The sequence below is a fragment of the Neovison vison genome, chromosome X (assembly GCF_020171115.1).
Source record: "Neovison vison isolate M4711 chromosome X, ASM_NN_V1, whole genome shotgun sequence".
NCBI classification, from domain to species: Eukaryota; Metazoa; Chordata; class Mammalia; order Carnivora; family Mustelidae; genus Neogale; species Neogale vison.
This window is the reverse complement of record NC_058105.1, coordinates 115398241-115419606: the sequence shown is the minus strand read 5'-3', so window position 1 is coordinate 115419606 and position 21366 is coordinate 115398241.

The window sequence follows — 21366 nt, the reverse complement described above, 5'->3', positions numbered from 1 at the left end:
GAATAGATCACGTTAGGACACAAAACAAGTCTCAACAAATTAAAAAACCAAAGTCATACCATGCGCCTTTTTCCAACCATAACGCTATGAAACTAGGACTTAGCCACAAGAAAAAATCTGGAAAGAACACAAATACATGGAAGCTAAATAACATGGTATTAAACGATGAATGGGTCAACCAAGAAATTAAAGAAGAAATAAAAAGTTACTTGGAAAAAATGAAAATGAAAACACAACTATCCAAAATCTTTGGGAAGAAGCAAATGCAATTCTAAGACAGAAGTTTAGAACAGCACATGCCTTCCTGAAGAAACAAGAAAAACTTCAAATAAGCAACTTAACCTTTTACCTAAGGAGCTAAAAAAAGAAGAAAACCCAAAACCCAAACCTAGAAAAAGGAATGAAATAATAAAGATTAGAACAGAAATAAATGATAGAGAAACTAAAAACCAATAGAACAGATCAATGAAACCTGGAGCTGGTTCTTTGAAAAGCTCAAGAACATTGATAAACCTCTATCAAGACTCATAAAAAAGAAAGAGGGCTCAAACAAAATTACTAATGAAAGAGGAGAAATAACAACAAATACCGCAGAAATACAAATGATTGTCACAGAATATTATGAAAACCTATATGCCAACAAACTGGACAACCTAGAAGAAATGGATAAATTCCTGGAACCATATTGCCTACCAAAATTAAAGCAGAAAGAGACAGAGAATTTTTTTTTATTTTTTTTAAGATTTTATTTATTTATTTGACAGAGAGAGAGAGAGAGAGAGAGAGAGATAGATCACAAGCAGGCAGAGAGGCAGGCAGAGAGAGAGGAGGAAGCAGGCTCCCTGTCGAGCAGAGAGCCCGATGCGGGGCTCGATCCCAGGACCCTGAGATCATGACCTGAGCCGAAGGCAGAGGCTTAACCACTGAGCCACCCAGACGCCCCAGAGACAGAGAATTTGAACAGATCAATCATTAGCAATGAAATTGAATCAGTAAATAAAAATTCCTAGAAAACAAAAGTCCAGGACCAGATGGTTTCACAAGTGAATTCTACCAGACATTTGAAGAAGAGTTAATACATAGTCTTCTCAAAGGATTCCAAAAAATAGAAGAGGAAGGAAATTCATTCTGTGAGGCCAGTATTACCTTGAGACCAAAAGCAGATAAAGATACAACAACAACAAAAAAGAACTACAGGCCAGTATCTCTCATGAATATAGATGCACTGTTGGTGGGAATGCAAACTGGTGCAGCCTACTGTGGAAAACAGTATGGAGGTTCCTCAATAAGTTAAAAATAGAGCTACCCTACAATACAGCAATCTTTCCACTGAGTATTTATCCAAAGAATACAAAAAACACTTATTCAAAGGGATACATGTTCTGCTATGTTTACTGCACCATTATTTATAATAGCCAAACTATGGAAGTAGCCCAAGTGTCCATCAATAGGTGAATGGATGAAGAAGAAGTGGCTTATATACAATTAGAATATTATTCAGCCATAAAAAGAAGGAAATCAACAACTTGGATAGAGGTAAGGAATATAATGCTGTGTGAAGTAAGTCAGTCATAAATAGACAAATACCATAGTGTCTCATTTATATGTGGAATTTAAGAAACAAAACAAATGAGCAAAGAAAAAAAAAGAGACAAACCAAAAGAGAGATTCTTAACTGTAGAAAACAAACTGAGGATGGGTATTAAAAAGTACACTTATGGGCGCTTGCGTGGCTCAGTGAGTTAAAGACTCTGCCTTCAGCTCAGGTCATGATCCCAGGGTCCTGGGATCGAGCCCTGCATCAGGCTCTCTGCTCAGCAGGGAGCCTGCTTCCTCCTCTCTCTCTGCCTGCCTCTCTGCCTACTTGTGATCTCTGTCAAATAAATAAAAAAAATATAGACGCCTGGGTGGCTCAGTTGGTTAAGCAGCTGCCTTCCGCTCAGGTCATGATCCCAGCGTCCTGGGATCAAGTCCCACATCAGGCTACTTGCTCCTCCCTCTGCCTCTCTGCCTGCCTGTGCTCGCTCTCTCCCTCTCTCTCTGACAAAAAAATAAATAAAATCTTTAAAAAAATATATAGAAAAAAAATAAAGAAAAAAAAGAGTGAATACATTTTTAAAAAATACACTTACCATGATGAAAAAATTAAATATAAAAAAATTTCATACAACATTTTATTAGTTTCAGGTATACAATATAATGATTTGATATTTGTGTACACTGTGAAATGATCACCACAATAAATCTAGTTACCATCCCTTACCATACAATTTTTTTCTTGTGATGAGATCTTTAAAGATTTCCTCTCTTGGCAAGTCTGAATATGCACAACGATATTACTGACTGTAGTCACCTTGCGGTACATTACCTCCCCATTACTTAGGTATTTTATGATGGGAACTTTGCACCTCTTAACCCCTTTGCCCATTTAGCTCACCCCTCAATAACCCTCCCCTCTGGCAACTACTGTACTATTCTCTGTATCCATGAGTTTCATTTTGTTTATTTATTTATTTTGTTTTTTTAGATCCCAGATATAAGGAAAATCATGTTATTTGTCTTTCTCTGTCTGACTTATTTCTCTAAGCGTAATGCCCTCTAGGTCCATCCATGTTGTCCCAAAATGAAAGATTTCTTTTTTATGGCTGACTGTGTGTGTGTGTATGTGTGTGTGTGTGTGTGTATTTTATATATATATATATATATTTCTAGAAGGGAAGAAACAGGGGATTTCTGGGTAGAGCCAGTAAGACAGTTTTTTGTCTCTATCTACTGAAGGGGCATGAAGCCATAATGTGCAGGGACACAGGTTCATGTCATACCCATGTGGCTGCTTAAGGAAAAGCACTTTAATTTTTAATTGTGAATTTAATTAACATACTTATGAGGCCAATATTTTATGGGAAGAAAGAGAAGAGAGGGAGGGAGAAGAAGAGGGAGGGAGGGGAGAAAGACAGACCTTGAAACAGGCCCTGCTCCTTAACCTACATATCCCATCAGCAGCTTTTAATAACTGACTATCAGAGACAACTGGGGAGCTTTTTTTTTTTTTTAAAGATTTTATTTATTTACTTGACAGCGATCACCAAGTAGGCAGAGAAGCAGGCAGAGAGAGAGGCGGAAGCAGGCTCCCTGCGGAGCAGAGAGCCCGATGTGGGGCTGGATCCTAGGAGCTGGGATAATGACCTAAGCCCAAGGCAGAGGCTTTAACCCACTGAGCCACCCAGGCACCCCAACTGGGGAGCTTTTTAAAACACAAGGTGGAGGGAGGGCGCCTGGGTGGCTCTGTCAAATAAATAAATAAAATCTTTAAAAACAAACAAACAAACACAAGGTGGAGGCACCACTCCGTTCCACTCCCAAAGGCTGCTTTAATTAGTTTAGGGTGGGGCCTGGATAGCTAACCTTTGAGAACCTCCCTAGGTAATTCAAATGCACAGCTGGAAGTGATATTCACTGTTCTAGATCTTTCTTTCTTTTTTTTCTTTTTTTTTTTTTTTAATCTGTGTTTCTTAAACATCCATGTGCATATGAATCACCTAGGGACTTTGGTAAAATGCAGATTCTGATTCAGCGGGTATGGGGTAGGGCCTAGAATGTACGTTGCTAACGAACTCCCTAGGGATGCCCATGCGACTATAACATGATTATTGCATTATTGTGTTGCTATAAAAATTCATAGTAACTGCTGAGTACCTAGGTGATGGGGCTAGTCAGAAGTATTGCTTTCTCAGATATGTTTAAATGGATGGGTTATCAGTGGTAGCTCTGATGAGGGAGCAGGAGGCTGGCTGAGGAGGGAGCAGGGGCTGGCGCCTTGCACCCCCTCTCCACCCACTCCCCTTAGTAATAATATGTGTGACATTCCTCAGGCACCCCTAACTGCCTTGAAAGAAGAACAAAAGGTTATATTGCAGAGATCACAGTCCTGTAAGACAGGAGTCTTCCTTGGTTTGCAAATGTCCTTGAGATTTACAAACAAAGAAGTTACCTTATCAATAGCCCAATTTCCAAGGACACATAACTCAGTTCCTCAAGCCCTAATGCCACCCTCCCCTCCATAAGAAACCAAAGGAGGCGGAGGTAAAAAGAAAAGTAAATAAAGTTAAATTTCTTCTAAACCCAAATCTCACTAACAAGGACACTTGATAGGAGAAATGTGAAGCTTTATCTCTAGATCTCCAAGATAGTGTCGGGAATCATTCCCAAGCATATGGCCCATTGATACACATCTAAAAGGTCTCACAAGAAGATTTTTACTACTAGTAATAAATAACCTTTCTCCCAACAATAGCTAGTCCCTCAAGGTCCTGCAGACCTTGCTTCCAAAATTCCTTAGAGACTAACATCACCCCCTTTGTCCTCACCTACCCAACTCCTGTGTATATAACCAGACACTCCTCACAGGCCCTGGGCAGCCACATCTCTGCCTGCCCACGGGTCCTGTCCCCGTGCTCTAATAAACCACCTTTTTGCACCAGAGACGTCTTAAGAATTCTTTCTTTAGCCGTCGGCTCCGAACCTCACCCCACCGAACCTCACCTAGGTTCTGGGACTTCATCAGCTCCAGTGTGGTGTCTACTCTCCCTTGGATTCTTGCATACACAAAGTTGATTTTGCTCTTGATCCTTGTGAAACTCACTGCCCACACTGCTGGGATTCAGTATGCCGGCCTCCTGTTTGACTAATTGTCTCAGAGGCAGCCTTTTCCTCTTGGCTATTACTGAAGATACTTAAGAACCTGGAATGAGTTGTGTTAACTATCCTGTGACTGGATCTTGGGTATAAGAATTGGTATACTTGGGGGCACCTGGGTGGCTCAGTGGGTTAAGCCTCTGCCTTCGGCTCAGGTCATGATCTCAGGGTCCTGGGATCGAGCCCCGCATCCTCAGCAGGGAGCCTGCTTCCCTCTCTCTCTCTGCCTGCCTCTCCATCTACTTGTGATTTCTCTCTGTCAAATAAATAAAGAAAATCTTAAAAAAAAAAAAAAGAATTGGTATACTTGGCCCAGAAGGAGGCCTCTGCAGAAGACCAAACGGGTGTATCCAGTTGTGTAGACATCTCCTTCCCAGCTCCTGGTTCTGTAGAGGACTTTGGCTACCCCTTGCTCCTTAATGGGGTCTTTTAGACAAAAGCTACTGTGGGATGATTCAGAGCAGTCCTCTTCCTTTTCACCCCTCACCAGTCCATATGGGTAATGGGCTGTAATTCTGAATATGTCCAAACAGAGAGGGAGTGAATGGGAGTGCATTATAATGGAGGTGAAACTTAGACGTTTGGGAACACTTCAACTCTGACTGCTCAGCATGAAACAAAGGAATTACATTAAATAATGTTTAATCATTATTTAAGTAAGGTCACTACCATTTTCTGCTTTGGTTCTTGTTTTAGTATCCTTTGTAGTATTTAGTGTTAGAAGCATTTGCTAACTTGCCCACTGATACACGTAAAATTTCAAATTTGGGTTAATTTCCATCTCTATACTGCTATTCTTTTGTGTCACACCCCCTACCAACTCCTCGCACTCATACACTTTGCTTTCCATAGGGCACAGGGCCCATTCTCCTCAAATCTTTCTTTCTTTCTTTTTAAAGTAACAGAGCTCCTGGATAACTTTCATATCGGTTCCAGTTCCTGAACTCTGCTGGCCATTTGCAGGAAGCACACAGACCAGCGACAACCCTCCACAGTGTCTGTTTTCCCCTTGGTTGATTCATAGCCAGATGTATATCTGCAGCTGACATTTAATAATACCAGAATGTTCTCATGAGGAGGAGGAGGAGTAGGTATCTGCTTCTGGGGACATGACTCAGAGGACTGGGGAAACCCTCCTTTCACCAAAATGCTTTTCTACCTTTTGGCTGATGCCTGAAATTCTTGCAGGAGAATTCTTTTGGTTAAGAGTCTAGTTTCTTGTGAAATGCTCTGGGAGAGGGTAACACTCCAAACCAGAGCTTCTCAAACTTTAACATGTGCATGAATTACCTGGGATCTTGTGAAACTGCAGATTTGGTTTCAAGAGGCCTAGGGTGGGGCCCATGGGTCTGAATTCTTAAACTTTTGTTTTTAGTAGAGAGAGAGAGAGAGCAAGCTCGAGCAGGGGGAAGGAGCAGAGGGAGAGGGACAAGCATGGAGCCCAATGCAGGGCTGGATCCTACAACCCTGAGACCATGACCTGAGCCAAAATCAAGAGCCTCTGAGCTCAGCTGACCGAGCCACCCAGGCACCCCCACATGCGTCAACATTCTAGTTAGATTCCAGGTAGAGTAGCTGGTGGGTAGTCGACACTTAGAGTGGCAAGGTCAGATCAGTGGTTCTCAAACTTGGCTGCACAATAGAATCTCCTGGAGAGTTTTTGTTTTGTTTTGTTTTGTTTTACCAATCCAGAAGTCCATACCGTGCCCAAGACCAGTTAAATAAGAGTCTCTCAGGGTGGGACCCAGATACAGTTTTTAACCCTTCCCAGGTGATTCCAATGTACAGCCACATTTGAGAACACCTGTTTCAAACCAGTGGTTCTGGACTCTAGCTGCTGATTAGAGTCATCAAGGGAACTTTAAAAAAATTCCAATGCCTGGATCTGCCCAAGATCAATTAAATCTATATTTTACTTGGTAGGAATCAGGAATTAGTGCTTTCAAAAAACACCCTGAATGTTTTTAATCTGTGGTGAAGTTTGAGAACCACTGCTCTGTTAATCAGTCTTTGTAACTTCCTGGGGATGAAATCTCTTGTGGGCAAGATTGGTGGTAGCAGGGGGCAAGGAAGCAGCAGGTGGAAGGCTCAGAGAGCTGGGGGCCACTTGAAGGGCAGCAATGTGAGGAAAGCTATAAAATGGGGATGGTGGGGAGGCTGAATATTTCATACCCTATACAGTTTTTTCCAGGGCTACCCTGGATGGTGTTGGCATTAGAGGACTGAGGAAGTCTTACCATGGTATTGTCTTTTCGGATAGTTGGCCTGAGGGGAGAGTATGATGTGAAAGTTGTGCCTACTAACTGTAATTGTTCTCTGACTTAGATGCCTCAGCTAAGGTGACCATCTATCCCGGTTTACCCGGAATTGTCCAGTTTTAGCACTAAAAGGCCTGTACCCCAGAAAAGTGCTCATGCCTGGGCAGACTGGGGTGTTTAGTCACCCTAGCCTCACCAGTGCAGCCATGATTCAGATACTGGTGTGTGTGGTCACGACACAGGAGCTGGCTATTTCTTCTGGCTGGTCAGTTGGAAGATAATTTGCCTCAGTGACTTCTTAAGTGTATTTCATTCATTGTTGATGATGGGGGCTGGGCACTGCGAAGATGGTAGGGAATTTGGAGCAACTTGATCCTGAATGCATGCCTTAAGGACAGTTTGGATAGTTTATCTTCATTCTTTTTCTTTCCTTTTTTAAGACTTGTAGTGCCAACACACACACACACACACACACACACACACATCACTGTTTGGTTGGCATAGCATTGACCTACATAGGCAGGGAGACCAAATAAATTCCAAGGAGATGAGACAAAATCATAGTCTGTGCCCATGAGCTCTAGCCTGACAGATGGATGTAACCTACTCAGAGAGATTTTCAAAGCATGTGGCTTGAATGAAGAATAATGCCATGCAAAACAGATATGCAAATCTTAAAAGGAGATCAAGCAAGAGTAAAATGTCACATCAAAGCAGAATGGGGTTAATCAGGAAAGACCTTTTTGAAGATGTGAATGTCACTTTATGAAATGAGAATAATGTCACTTTTCTAAAATATAAAAAAGGCCCCCCAAAACAGCAAAACTCAAAACAAAACAACTTGAAGTGCTTGCTAAAAGGAGTAGGTAAAAACTGGCTGATTCAATGTCCATGTTCTAGTTCACAGACTTTAATATATAATCTCTGAGATAATTTACCCTCTCCACAATGGAAGGCTGGTTTTATATGATCAAGCTGCTGGTACCTGTTTTCCTTGATTTAGAAGTTATGGAATTCCTAACTGGAATTAGGATTTGGGGGTAGACTCTAAAGCAATGGTTCTCACACTTGAGTGTGTCTTAGAATCATCTGGAAGACTTGTTAAAGAGAGGCTGAGCCTCACCGCCAGAGCTTCCAAATTTGTAGGTCTTGGGTGGGACCTGTGGATCTCCCTCTAGGTGATGCTGCTGCTGCTGGTTCAGATAACACACTTGGAGAAAGAATGAACTAGAAGACCAATATCCTCCAGTAATTTTATAGATGCAGTCATGAAGCTCTTCCCAGACAACTTGCTATTTAGAACACCTCGACTAAACCTGAAGATTGTAAAAGGGTTGAAAACTGGAAGTTGAGAAAGGTAGTCTTCTGGGGAAACAAACTGAAAGCATCCTTATTTTCGTTGTGGCTACAACTATAGCTATCCCCTAAAAACATGGTGTTTCTGGATTTTACATAGGTGCAATTTAAGTGAACCTACCACTGTGGCTCAAAAATAAAGAACATCCTACTGTATAGAATGAGTAAATAAATCTTTTCTCTTGAGGGATGGCAGGGTCACTGAATTCTATTCTGAACATATGAAATAGAATATGTCATAAAGTCCACTCTCTTCCCTGACAGGGTCCTCTCACTGGGTAATGATTGGGACAAATGAATTCCCTCACAATTGTATGCCAATGAGGTAATTTAATCAGTTGCTCAGGCAACACTGGAAGATGCATTTCAATTAAAACTGTGTATTTTGAATTAATGCAAGATGGTTCTGTTTGCTTTCTTAGGATAGCTCAACTATAATACCTAAAGTAAATGATTCTAACACCTGAAGGAGAAATTTAAGTAAGGTTTAGTGGGTTCTGTTGGTGATGGATTCATCATCCATTTTCTCTTTTCTTCCTTCCCAGTAGCATTCCAATTTTGTTCAGATATCTGCAAATCATTTATTTGGAAGGCAATCTCAGAAAACAGTGTTAGAGAGTGGAGAAATTAGAAGAGGGAAGGAAGCCAATCAAGGTAACATTATCAAGCTCCACTATGGAGCTCAGTCCTGCTGGAGAAGTGTGATGATCTAGAGCATCGTGTTGGGGGACAATTCTCCATGATTTTCTACACATCTTTTAACAACTTTTGTCCTGTTCTAGGTCTTCAAGGATGCTTGCATTGCAAACAGCCTTGGAATATAGAGATAATGTCTTAGTCCAGGGATACAGGACAAATTTTTTTCCTGACTGGATAACAAAGAAAATGTCTTTCTCTTGGACAAAGTTGGGCAGGCTTGCTAGCAACCCCTTATAAGATTGGGGGTTCCTAAGCTTGGGGTCCTTCAGCTATAACACAGACCCATTCTGTGCATAGCATCTACCTGGCACACTCCACATCACCCCCATGGGATTTGGGTATTAAGGGAAACCAATGGAAACATGAAGCTCAAGCTGCCTGCTGTGCTGTCATTAAGTCATTTGTCTCTGGCCCAACAGACTCACGTCTTCTGTTAGCATCCAGGAAACTGTGGCAGGTTAACCTGCTAGCTTGCAGGCAGGATAAAATCTCAGACCCTTCACAGTCCTTGACAGGTGTCTCAGACTAGTTGCTCCTAAGGGATGATGAAGCTGGGGTATTTAACAACCTTCAGTCACTGGTTGAAGACTGCTCCAAGGAGGCAATAAATCTTCATTTCCAGCTTTTTTCATGAATGGGCTGAGTGACCTGCAACTTTGGAGAAAGTACCCAAAGAGGGGTAGACACTGCCTTTTAGAATTGGCTAGTGTACACTAAAGTAGTAAGGTCTGAAGGATATAGGTAGGCCACAAAAATGGTCTATTATATCTCCCCTGGTGTATGTGTACCTTCCTTTGGAGACCATTGGTAAAGTATATAAAAGGGACTTGTTATAAGATAAAGCCATCAGATATAAGAGGCACGAGATCATGAAAGATCTTTGGAGCCATGCTAATTAATTTGAGTGCAATGGGGAGCCATGGTTTTGTTCAAGCAGGGAAGCTACTGTTTATTGAGCATCTACTATGTTTTAGGCATCATGCCAGAAACTTTAAATATATTAACATAAATATTAAACTTCACAGATTTTACATATAAAAAATTTAAAGATAATATAAAGAAACTTGCTCAAAATTAAATGCAAGATTAATTTGTCCATTTATTTAACAAATGAATGTGCCAGCCCTCAAGTCCAGCTATGTTTGCTCTGAAGCCAATGATCTTTTCACTATGCCACAGCTACCACTTTTCTTCAAACATTCTCTACACATGAAAAAATAAGATATAATTTACCCAATGTGAAATGATTCACCTAATGTACTGGATTGGTTTGTGACTTTTCATTTTATTTTTGAATAAAAGGAGACTTACATCTTCATCAAGCTGGCATATATAATGTGATGATAAAACAGTAATTTATTCCTTACTTAAAATAAATATTCTTAAGCTAAAGCCAAAATCAGTTTGTAGTTGATCAGTAAGTTCCTTTTATTCAAGTTCAAATATTTAGCTATTATATTTTTGAGAATCATTCCAATCCAAGTTACCTTCTTATATTATAAGTCTGGAAATTAATGTAATGTATACTTATATAGAAAAACTCCAAATATGTTGAAGTTTTCATGTTTATCTAAGTGAATCCTGTGTAGGTGATTGTATCCCAAGAGCAATCTCCATTTATGTTGATAATGATTCATAAATAAGTCTCCTCACCACTTCTAAATGCCAGAAGAACCCTTTGAGATTAAATCTGCCTTGATTTATCTTAGCTCCCATGTAAGAGTATTGAGAAATGTTGGCAAAAAATAATCCAGTTATTTTAGAGTTAAGTATGGAGATGAAAGTAAATAATGTCTACCATTTGAAAGCTAGCTAGGTGTTGAATTTTTAAAAACATTTTCTCTAGATGTTTAAAAACAATGTAGAAATTCAAATGGAAAAATTCTTTATATAAATATGCTTAGTGAGAGGATTTTGGATTTTTAAATGAAAGCCTTCTACATTACAAAGCATTTCTTAGAGTATTTTTCCCTTTATGCTTTTTTTTGGTCGACCTAACGTCAGTGCTACACTGAAAAGGAGCATTAAGGATAAAACTCAAGATTTACAGTGAAACCATTATTGAACTTATATAGTCACCTACATACTTTTGCAAACTCACATTTTTATTCTGTCTAACAAATGATAATGTCTGGACTCTATTAGTTTAGGAAAATTGATCAATTTCATACGTAAGTATAACAGCATCAATTTATGACAGTTTCCAGAAGTCTTTTGATGAATATATTTAGAGTAAGCAGGCACTAAAGCTTGCCTTAAAAATCCATTCTCAAAATGTCTGTGTTTGGTTTATAATTTCCTATTCTGTTAGGGTAAGGGCCTGGAGGTGATAGACCCGACAGGAATTAAGCGTATTAGTATGCTACTTCATTTGAAAATGACTTGAAATGTCTCTGGAATTTGGTTGAAATCTACATCTCTGAACAAATGTTAATAACCTGTTGTGAACTGAAGGAAGTTGGTAAAGGTCAAAGCTTCCTCAGGAAACTGAAATGTCATGGTCAGCCTCCAAGAGTACCATTTTCCTTAGATTCCCTAGGTCCTAGAAAGGAAACAGCTTAGGTACTTGGGAGATGGAGGTTAATGCTCTAGACAGTGGAGTTATCATATCCCTTACTTGGAGAAGGGAGACTAAAGTTGCCTTCCCTCTGTTGTCCCAGGTGTGAAAATTCACCCGAGTGGGGCGGGAGTTGAAAAATAAATGTGTGACTCCATGACCCAAGCTCGTATTTGGAGAAGGAGGGTCATCAACTAAGGAGACAAGCTGGGCCACATGAATAGCATTCCAGGTGACATCTTAAGACCCTTGGCTTGAAGTCCTGAGAGAGAGAGATAAATCCAGAAGAGGTGGAATCGCCTAGGGCCTGCTGGCCAGAGCAGCCCTGCCTTCAGAGGAGGTGTCTTTCTACTCGAGGCATAAGGCATTATGAGCGTGGGTAAAAACTGACAGAATAGGGGCTGAGCAACAGAGACTGCCTCATCTAGGAGCAGAGAATAGATTTGGCCAGCAGCGCCTAGACAGGGCTCACTTAAGTGAATGCAGCTGTGGAGATTCCCAGATCTGTCTGGGCCTCATGCCGATGCTCCACATCCATATATATGAATGCCTAATCTCTCAGAATTCTGAAATTCAACATTTCCAGAAATGAACTTGTTGCCCAAATTAACTTTTCTTTCTGTATTCTCCAGCTCTGTCGGAGGCTAGCTCAGCCATCTGCCCAGTCAACCTGCCTATCAATTCTTGCATCCAATCGGACCAACTCCTTAATCTTTCTATTCCCCAGACTCCATGTCTGTTACTGCTGCCTAGGGTCAGGCCCTTTTCTTTCTCTAAAGTCTACAGAGCTATACAAATCTGACTATATTACTCAACCCTTAAAAAGTCAGTGGCCTCCCCATTACTGCCTATGTAGTAAAAAGCAGTCTCCTTTGCACAGCAAAGTAGTGTGTTGGTAAACCAGTTCTATTTAAAAACAAACAAACAAAAACACCCTGGTGCCTCGATGGCTCAGTCAGTTAAGCATCTGCCTCTTGATTTTGGCTCAGGGTCATGAGCTCAAGCCCTGCCATTGAGCTCTGTGGTAGGTGTGGAGCCTGATTAAGATTCTCTCTCTCCCTCTTGCTCTCCCCTTGCCTAACCCTCTAAAATAAATAAATAAACAAATAAATAAACAAGCCATGATTCATAGTGATTGCAATTTCTCTAGTGTAAATACTCCTATCACGGCCACTTTCAAGTTATCAAAGTTTAATACCCTGATCAGAATATTTCTGAATATTTGTCAAGTGGTTGCTAGTTGGCTCTACTACCCCAAGGGCATCAGACCCTTGAATATGTGATGCTTGCCAACTTGCTACTGCCCTGTCCATTGCTAAAACTTTATGCTCTGGGTTGTGGATGTAGTTCCCTGTGTATTCTAGGTTGTTTTCCATGTGCATTCTTTCATTCATGTTGTCTTCAAAGTCTTTCCATGGTGCCACCTTTTTACCGTCTCTTGGGGTGAAACTCTTATCTCTTTCATCTTGCTAAATTCTTCCGTTCCTTCAGGACCTGGTTTACACGGACCCTCAAGGAGGACTTCTCTACTCTTTCTGTCTTAATCTCGGTATCCCAGGTATAGACCAAGAGATGAAGTGTTGTGATCATTTATTAGTAGGTTCCCTGGAAAAACTAACAGAGGGATAGGGAAGGGGGACTGGGAAGGGAAGGAGGACAAAGAAGTCTGCAAAATTACCATGGAGATGAACTTTGGCTCCATCCCACAGGGGACTTTTGGAGACAAGTTAGGGTACACATCAGAGTTATCTTGATCAGGCGCAAGGGGCTGGTATACTTGTATCCCCACAACTGCTGGTCACAGGGCTGCCTCTGGGGAATTAAATTCCCAGACAGTTCAGCTCCCTGTGCATGCACACAGGCAATATGGGCTCCGACAGCCAGAGAACTGTCCTCCAACAAAGAGACACAATGCTGGCTGCTGGGAGTGAAAACAGCCTGAAACTGATGTGCACGAAAATGGCAAAGGTGTTCCAGGAGATATGGGTGGGGGCACCGGCAGTGCCTGTTATCTCCCCCACAGTGCAGAACACACATACACATACATAAGGGGATATATGCATGTGCGTGTGCGCACACACCTATGCACACACACATCACAAAACACACACCCCTCATGCTGGTTTGGGTTCCCCTCTTCAGATTTCTATATGGGCTTTATCACCATCAGTGCTGTTACCCCAGGTTTTAGAATCATTTTGTCACGTATCAGTGTCTTTCCTTTTGCTGTGATCACCTTGAGGATAGGAATCATTCGTCCTTGCAGTACAGTTCCAGGCACACAGCAGGTGCTCAATAAACATGTATATGTTAAAAGCTTCAGAGAGGAGACAGGGGAGGATGACACAAAGGGAAGTAGTTGGGATTGGGAAGGGGAGTGGCTGAAGCGGAGTCTCAGAAAGGGTGGCTGGAAAGCTGAGGTACATGGATTTTTGAAGATAGCTTAGGTTTTGTCTAAGTTTTGTCTAACTGCACCCCCCCCACCCCACCATGTTTGGTGTGGCCTGCACAGACACCAGTAACTTGGCAATACTGGAAAATTGTTTTCCAGACCTCCTGTGGATTAGCTTTCGGCTATTTTTCTTTCAAGAAACATTCTAAACTATCAGGGGCAATTAGAAATTATGGGTAAAATGTTGGCATTATAAAAGCACCTATGCCTGGCATCCAAGCCGGAGGCTAGAGGAGGCTTGAATGCATGGTTCGCAGGGATTCCCTGAAGTCTGATTAGCCTTTAAGTACACTTCAAACTACAACTCAGCTGCTTGCAACACGTAATTATGGATGTTACTAGCATGTTTAATTTGACAACTAACGTAGAGGGCACACATGAAACGGGAGTTGTACCATTTGGCCAGTACGTCCCCTGCTGCAGAGTTCAGTTTCGCGCTGCCACCAAGACCATCTGTGTGTGCCAAACAAAACCTTATGAAGATGACAGATTTTCAGAAAACAATGAGAGAGTAGTATTTCTTGCCTCCTGCCATCAAATTAATAGTTCGGTATAATTGGTTAAAGTACAGTATCCACAAGGAGAATGGAATTCTAATTACCATTATTTAAAAAAAAACAACCTTCACCCTCTGATCTCAAATATTGGGGATGTCTGTTTCTGGCCAATTCTGTTCTCTTGGAATTCAAGGCGTTTGAACCAACTGGGGGTAACTGGTGGGCATCTGAATGGCATGAATTTCAAGGAGAATGAAAGGAGGTGTGATAATTATCTGGGAAAAATTATAAATATCTTAATAAGGAAGACGAAGAAGTTTGAAAGAGAAATATAAGACTAGACCTAAAATAAATTAAAATATTGTTAAAGAATTTTGATAAAACAATACTACATTTAGTAAAAATCCATTATCTCCTTTGCCCCCAGTCTATTAGTGACCTTGTCCATTTCTCAAGAACTCAGGGTTGAAATTTTGAAGTCATCCATCTCTTTTAACCCCTCTATCTGGTTATGGAGGTCCTCTTTCTTATTCCTCCAAAATGTCATGTAAACAGATCTGGCCTTTGGAAAGATATCTATTAACATGGCTTTAAGGAGTTCAGGGGACATAATTTTGGGTTTGGGAGGTGGTTTGATCTTCACTAATGCACAATTCAATCTTCTTAAAAGAGGATGCCAAATCTATTGCTTGACACCTTCAGGCTTAAAGGAATTGCTTGGACAGATACTAAAACAGAAGTTCGAATGCAGGTTGGTGGAGGGAACAGGAAGAAGAAAGTTAGGAGCAGAGATAGGATATTGGTAGCAAAATATCTATTTCACTCTTTTGATGAGGTCTAGTTCTTTGTGTAACCTTCCACCCTGACTGTCCTTTTCAAGATCACATCCTTCTATCCTTTCAAATAAGTCCATCAACCCGTCCAGAGATGTTGGACTGGCTTATCTCCATACTTCTTTCAAACCTTTTCATCAGTTCTTTCCCATGTTAACTGTGATGTTCCCCCGGTTCTTTAGCTGGGCCCATCGATACGGCACTGGCTAATAAAAACAAAAATAGTGGCTTTAATCCAGAGCAGCTACCCACCCCACCCCACTCTTAGTTTCTTATTAAGTCCCCACCACTTCTTGCCTCTCTGATCCCAGATAGCCGGCAATGCATCACTGTCCTCCCCCGCTTGTAGTTTCGTGTCTTTGTGTTCCCAGTGGCATTGATTTCCTGGCACCCTTTTCCAGTTTCAATTTTGCTGACTATTGCCCTCCAAAATGCTTCCTGTTGCCTGCTCTAGCCCCCAACCCTGCATCTTGAAGGAAAGAAAGGAGAAGATGTTCTTGTCTAGTTCCCACTGCAAATCTGGGAGCTAATTCTGCCAAAAGAGCCATGTGGCATTTTAGTGAAAGATTGGCAGCATGAGAGGAAGGGGGTAGTGTGTATCACTGGCCATGCTGAAATACCCAGTTTCATAATTCGAGCCACTCTCCTGTAGCACCTGCCTTTTGACCTCTCAGTGCAGGGTCCATTAGCTTTTATAAACTGGCATTGCTGGCTTGCTTTCAATATTGGCTAAACAACTTTTTTTTGCCTTGTTAGTATTCGTAGCTCTGCTGAACATTTACTTCTCAACCTGTTTCTTATTAGGACCTGGTGAATATTACCTCAAGAGAGAACCTTTAGTAGTGCTTCTCACACTTAGCAACCCACATAGAGCTCCTGAGGGTTTTGTTAAAATGCAGATTCTGGGCACCTGGGTGGCTCAGTAGGTTAGGCTTCTGCCTTCAGCTTAGGTCATGATCCCAGGGTCCTGGGATCGAGTCCCACATCAGACTCTGCTCAGCAGGGAGCCTGCTTTCTCCTCTCTCTCTCTCTGCCTCTCTGACTACTTGTGATCTCTGTCAAATAAATAAATAAATAATTTAAAAAATGCAGATTCTGATTTAGTAGATTTGGGGTGGGGCCTGAGATGGTATTTCCATTTAGACCCCAGATGCTGCTGCTGCTGGCTCAGGAACCAGGATCCATGTGTCTTTTGATGTCAGACTTTGTTGCCATGATTAATGAACAATAATTAGTTTACAATGCTTGCATTTAACACCCAGCATTTTCTACAAGCACGGATACCCTACATACCTCATTTCGGAAGGTATCTGGTAGATCTTTGGGTCTGCAAGCAGATAATGGTCAAGTGGCAAATCTCCTTGCGCATCTTCTCAGAGATCTCTTCTGATGACTTTGAGAATGAGGAAAGACGATCACGATCTTGATCCAGAACTATTTTTGTCTGCACGGGCACTTTTAGGTTGATGTTGCCTGGAGAGTTAGAGATGAACTAGCAGCTTTCTCACAGGAGGCATTCAGGTGTTCTGGATCTGAGACCCTGTGAGATACAGAAGTAATTAATACCAGTTGAACCTTCTGAAATGCAGCATTCTTTCAAACCATAGAAGTCCCTGTGTAATTAACACTGGTGGCAAACAAGGCAGTGACTATTTCTCATCTCCTATTTTTGATCACTCATTTCCCCCCACCTGGAGATACTTCTTTTGATTTCAGCTGTTGACGCTATATCACAGATATTTTCAAAATCACAGCAGAGAACCTAGTAAATCCTACCGTTTTCTAGCAGGAAAATTAGCCTTAGGCGTAACTGTCTTTGCAACTCTCTACCTGCTGAATATTCAGGATAAAGCAATGGGAATATCAGGAGAAGGCAGGAAGTGACCCAGAGATGGCCACAGGGCCCATCTGTCATGACGTTGTATTATAAGCAATTGCCTCAACATTGATCTGCCTCCTCCTACTTTCCTCATTCCGTTCCCAAGTTCCAGAAACATTTCTCTTTCATCTTGAGACTTAGCAGATAGTTTTTCCTCCCAACTCACTGATGAAGGTGACTAAGACATTCTGAAGTGAAAGTGTATTTTGCAGCCCCGAAGTGGAACGTCCTCCCTGTTTTTTCTACATTATCTACTCCTGTTAAGAGATGCCTCGGAGGGGCGCCTGGGTGGCTCAGTGGGTTAAGCCGCTGCCTTCGGCTCAGGTCATGATCTCGGGGTCCTGGGATCGAGTCCCGCATCGGGCTCTCTGCTCAGCAGGGAGCCTGCTTCCCCCTCTCTCTCTCTGCCTGCCTCTCCATCTACTTGTAATTTCTCTCTGTCAAATAAATAAATAAAATCTTAAAAAAAAAGAGAGATGCCTTGGAATGGTGTAAACGTTTTTGTTCTCCTATTTGGATTCATACTTATCACTTAATGAACTAGTGCTCCCTGCTGACGCTTGAACTCAGAGAAAGCAATAGGTACAGCGAATGAAGAGAAAAAAATCTCTGTAGGTTGTGGAAAGCTAAAGCACAAGTTCAGAAACTTGGAGTTTCAGGGAGTTTTGCTGACCCAGCTTTCAGAATCCTAGGGGTGATTTAATTCTTTACCTTCTCCTCTTCCTCCAGGCTGCTCTTTCTGTTTTTCTTTTTCTCCCCATGCTTGAAGCAGGAGACTAGGGCAATCTGGACACACAAACATTTGGTTTATTATTTTCTATCGCCATGGTTAAGCCAGTGGGAGGTACCACAGCGCTGCAGTACCCAATAAATTCCCAAGTGAGCAGACCCAGCTCAAGCCCAGTTCTTCTCCTCATGGACTCATCTTTTATCTGATGCATGAAACTAATGCTGAGATCCCTGTTCCCTGCCTAGTTGCTGCTTAATTCATTTTCATGTGGCAATTCTATTATAATATCAGTACCATGAAGATTAAGTCCCAGGGTAATCAGGATTGGTTCCGTCTTTGATAAGGTCTCAGGTTTACTTGCTTAATCTCCAGTGAAGTTCTTGGCTCATCTTGTTGTAAAAGCCACAAGAGTGCAATCTTTCTGTTGCTTTTTCTAGATCCCTCTGACCCACACATTCCCCCCCCCACCCCCCAGGCTACTTTACTTACACCAATTAACCTTGATTTGTTTTTCTCCTTTAATACATTTAAACTCCTACTCAGATCTGCATTCAATAACATACATTTGGAATCCATCTTGGGCTTTGGGGAGAAAATCTACTTTTTACAAGAGGGTCCAGCCCTGATGTCTATTGTGGGGCCACCCAGCTGCATATCTCTGTGACTCAGAAAGAAAATTCAGGAGTCAGACTACTGAGTTTGTGAGCTTCCCAAAGAGAGGGACTGTATTCTCCTCAATTTGTCTCCTTTGCTACGTTAGCACTGTGAACCCTTGTTTTTGTTCCCCCAAATGAAAATGGCTTTATTATTTATGTCAGTATAAAAATAATTCATGCTTAGTGTAAAACATTCAAGTAAGACAGATTAGTATACTGAAGGAAAAGAGTACCTTGAATTCTACCACTTGGAGATTAATATAGTTCACAATCTTCCAGACCTTTTTCTACATATGGACACAATTTTATGCAACTGGAATGTGCTCTTTTGGCCAGATAATACATTGTTATCATTCCAGCAAGTACAGATATTGAAATAGGTATTTATTTGCATTGGATTGAATTGCAATATGAACAGAAGCTAAAGGCTATTTGTAATTCCTTTACTTTCACCTTATTTTTCAAGGCACTCTCCCTTATTTCTTACCTCTTCATTCCTCTCCTTCCTCTCTAACCAGGCCTCCCAGCAGCCCCTGGCGGGCAGCTTTGGCTGGGGCAGTTGCCAGGGAGAGGAAGAGAAGGAAGGAGGTGCAGGTGGTCAGGCAGCAGGAGACGCGTTCCATGCTGTCACTTCCAGGAGAATTGGCCCTCTCTACTCCTGCCAGGTGGGAGTTGAAATGACGTCAATTTCCCTTTTTATACCATCTCCTTATTTTCTATACTCTCTCCACCCTTTGCCTCCTTCCTAGGCAGCAGAAGGGAGGTGTTTGCAGAGAGGTATCTGCACAATCATCGAGCTCCTCAGGCCATTCTGATTTAGGGGGTGCACAGCTCCTCTTTGAGACATGCTGCTCTACTCATTGCAGACCAGGTGCAGCTTATGGCTGAATAGGAATCACCTGGGGAGATGGTTAATAATACAAACTCCTGTACCTCATTCCCAGAGATTGTGATTTTGTAGAGCCGGATGTGGCCCAAGACTTTGGGTTTGTTTTATGTTTTTAAACAAGATCCCTAAATGAGCCTGAGGAGCAACCAGGTTAGCCCATGCTCTACTTCCTGGATACTCAACGTGTGGTTCATGGACCAGCATCAGTATCATCATCATTGCTTGTTAGAAATACAGAATCTCAGGCCTCACTCTGGATGTACTGAATCAGAACCTGTATTTTTAGCAAGATCCCTGGATGAGTTGTATTGTACATTATAGTCTGAGAAGCACTGCTCAACTCCAGTGATGTAGAATGGGAAAATTCTTTGTAGAGTTAAAGTGAAAACACTGACTTACTTGATTCCCACTGAGTGATTGGCTGGTGGGATTTCAAAAAAGAGACCTACAACTTTCACCAGTGTTTTCCTAAAAGAGATGTAGTAAATAGTACAGATAATTCCCAGTTAAAGGACACTGTCCAACATTCTGAACCTTGGCTTGTCTTTAATTTTATGGATGAAATCCTCATGAAAGTAGTCAAGATTGCTTGAGTATTTTAGGTTAAAGATTAAAATTGGACCATATTCTTCTCTTTAGAGTGATCTGACGTCTTAGCTCTTAAATAACAAAGCTCTTGGCAAAAAATTTAAGTGGTCCTAGGTAATGATTCTACCAACTTATGCACTGCCAATATCCAGCCAATAACAACTGCATTTCAGGAGAAGAAAAATAGCAATTCAACATCATTTTTATTAGTGAACTCATTCCTTGCACCAGTTCATGTGGAGACACCATTCAGGGAAAATTTTGACCTTCTATGTTGTTTATGAAAGTCCCTTGACTAGAATTGTGATTCACCTTGATTTGTCCCAGAAAACTCATTCTTAAGCATAAGCATGTTGAGCATTCAGGTTATTGTTTCATAAAGATACTATAAAGAAATAGTTTCTTTTCTCCCACTAATAGAAAATCATGGAATTATCTCTCCATTTAGTTTTGTTGCAGGGCAAAACCCAAGTTTTTCATGATAAGGTGATCTTCAGGGCTCTATACATTCCACTTCCATGGTTTCCTCCTTCAAGGGCACCCTTTCAGTTCTTAGAGCTGATAACTTCTCTGTGCCTTCTTGCTTATTTCAAAACTCACTCCCTGTGTGATTTCCTAAACCTTTGTAACATTGCATCCATTAGAGAAAGAAACCTATCTCTAGAGCCATAACCCAAAAGGGTGTCCCCCGATCTGGGATGGGGTAGGTTGACTATAGCACCAGTATGGTGGCTTTGTAATGCCCTCAACAAATAAGGCTCCTATCTTCTTGCTCTGCCATTTTTTTTTAAAGAGTCCGTTTATTTATTTGACAGAGAGAAATCACAAGTAGATGGAGAGGCAGGCAGAGAGAGAGAGAGAGGGAAGCGGGCTCCCTGCTGAGCAGAGAGCCCAACGCGGGACTTGATCTAAGGACCCCGAGATCATGACCTGAGCCGAAGGCAGCGGCTTAACCCACTGAGCCACCCAGGCGCCCCTTGCTCTGCCGTTTGTAATGTATAGATCTTATATTTGGGTTTACAATATGGCTGCTGTGCCTCCACTAATTGTGTTTATCTTTTATGAAGGAAGAATGGAAAAGGGAAAGAGCTGTTTTTTAAATAAGTCTTCCCTTTTTAGCAAGTTATCTGGGTGGCCCCTCCCAATGATTTCCACGTATAACTCAGAAACCAGGGATGGGTCACATGACCACCCCTAGATGAAATGGAACGTGGGCACACTGCTACCCCTGACCTCCAAATTGGAATTCTATAACTAGGAAAGAAGGGGAAAATGGA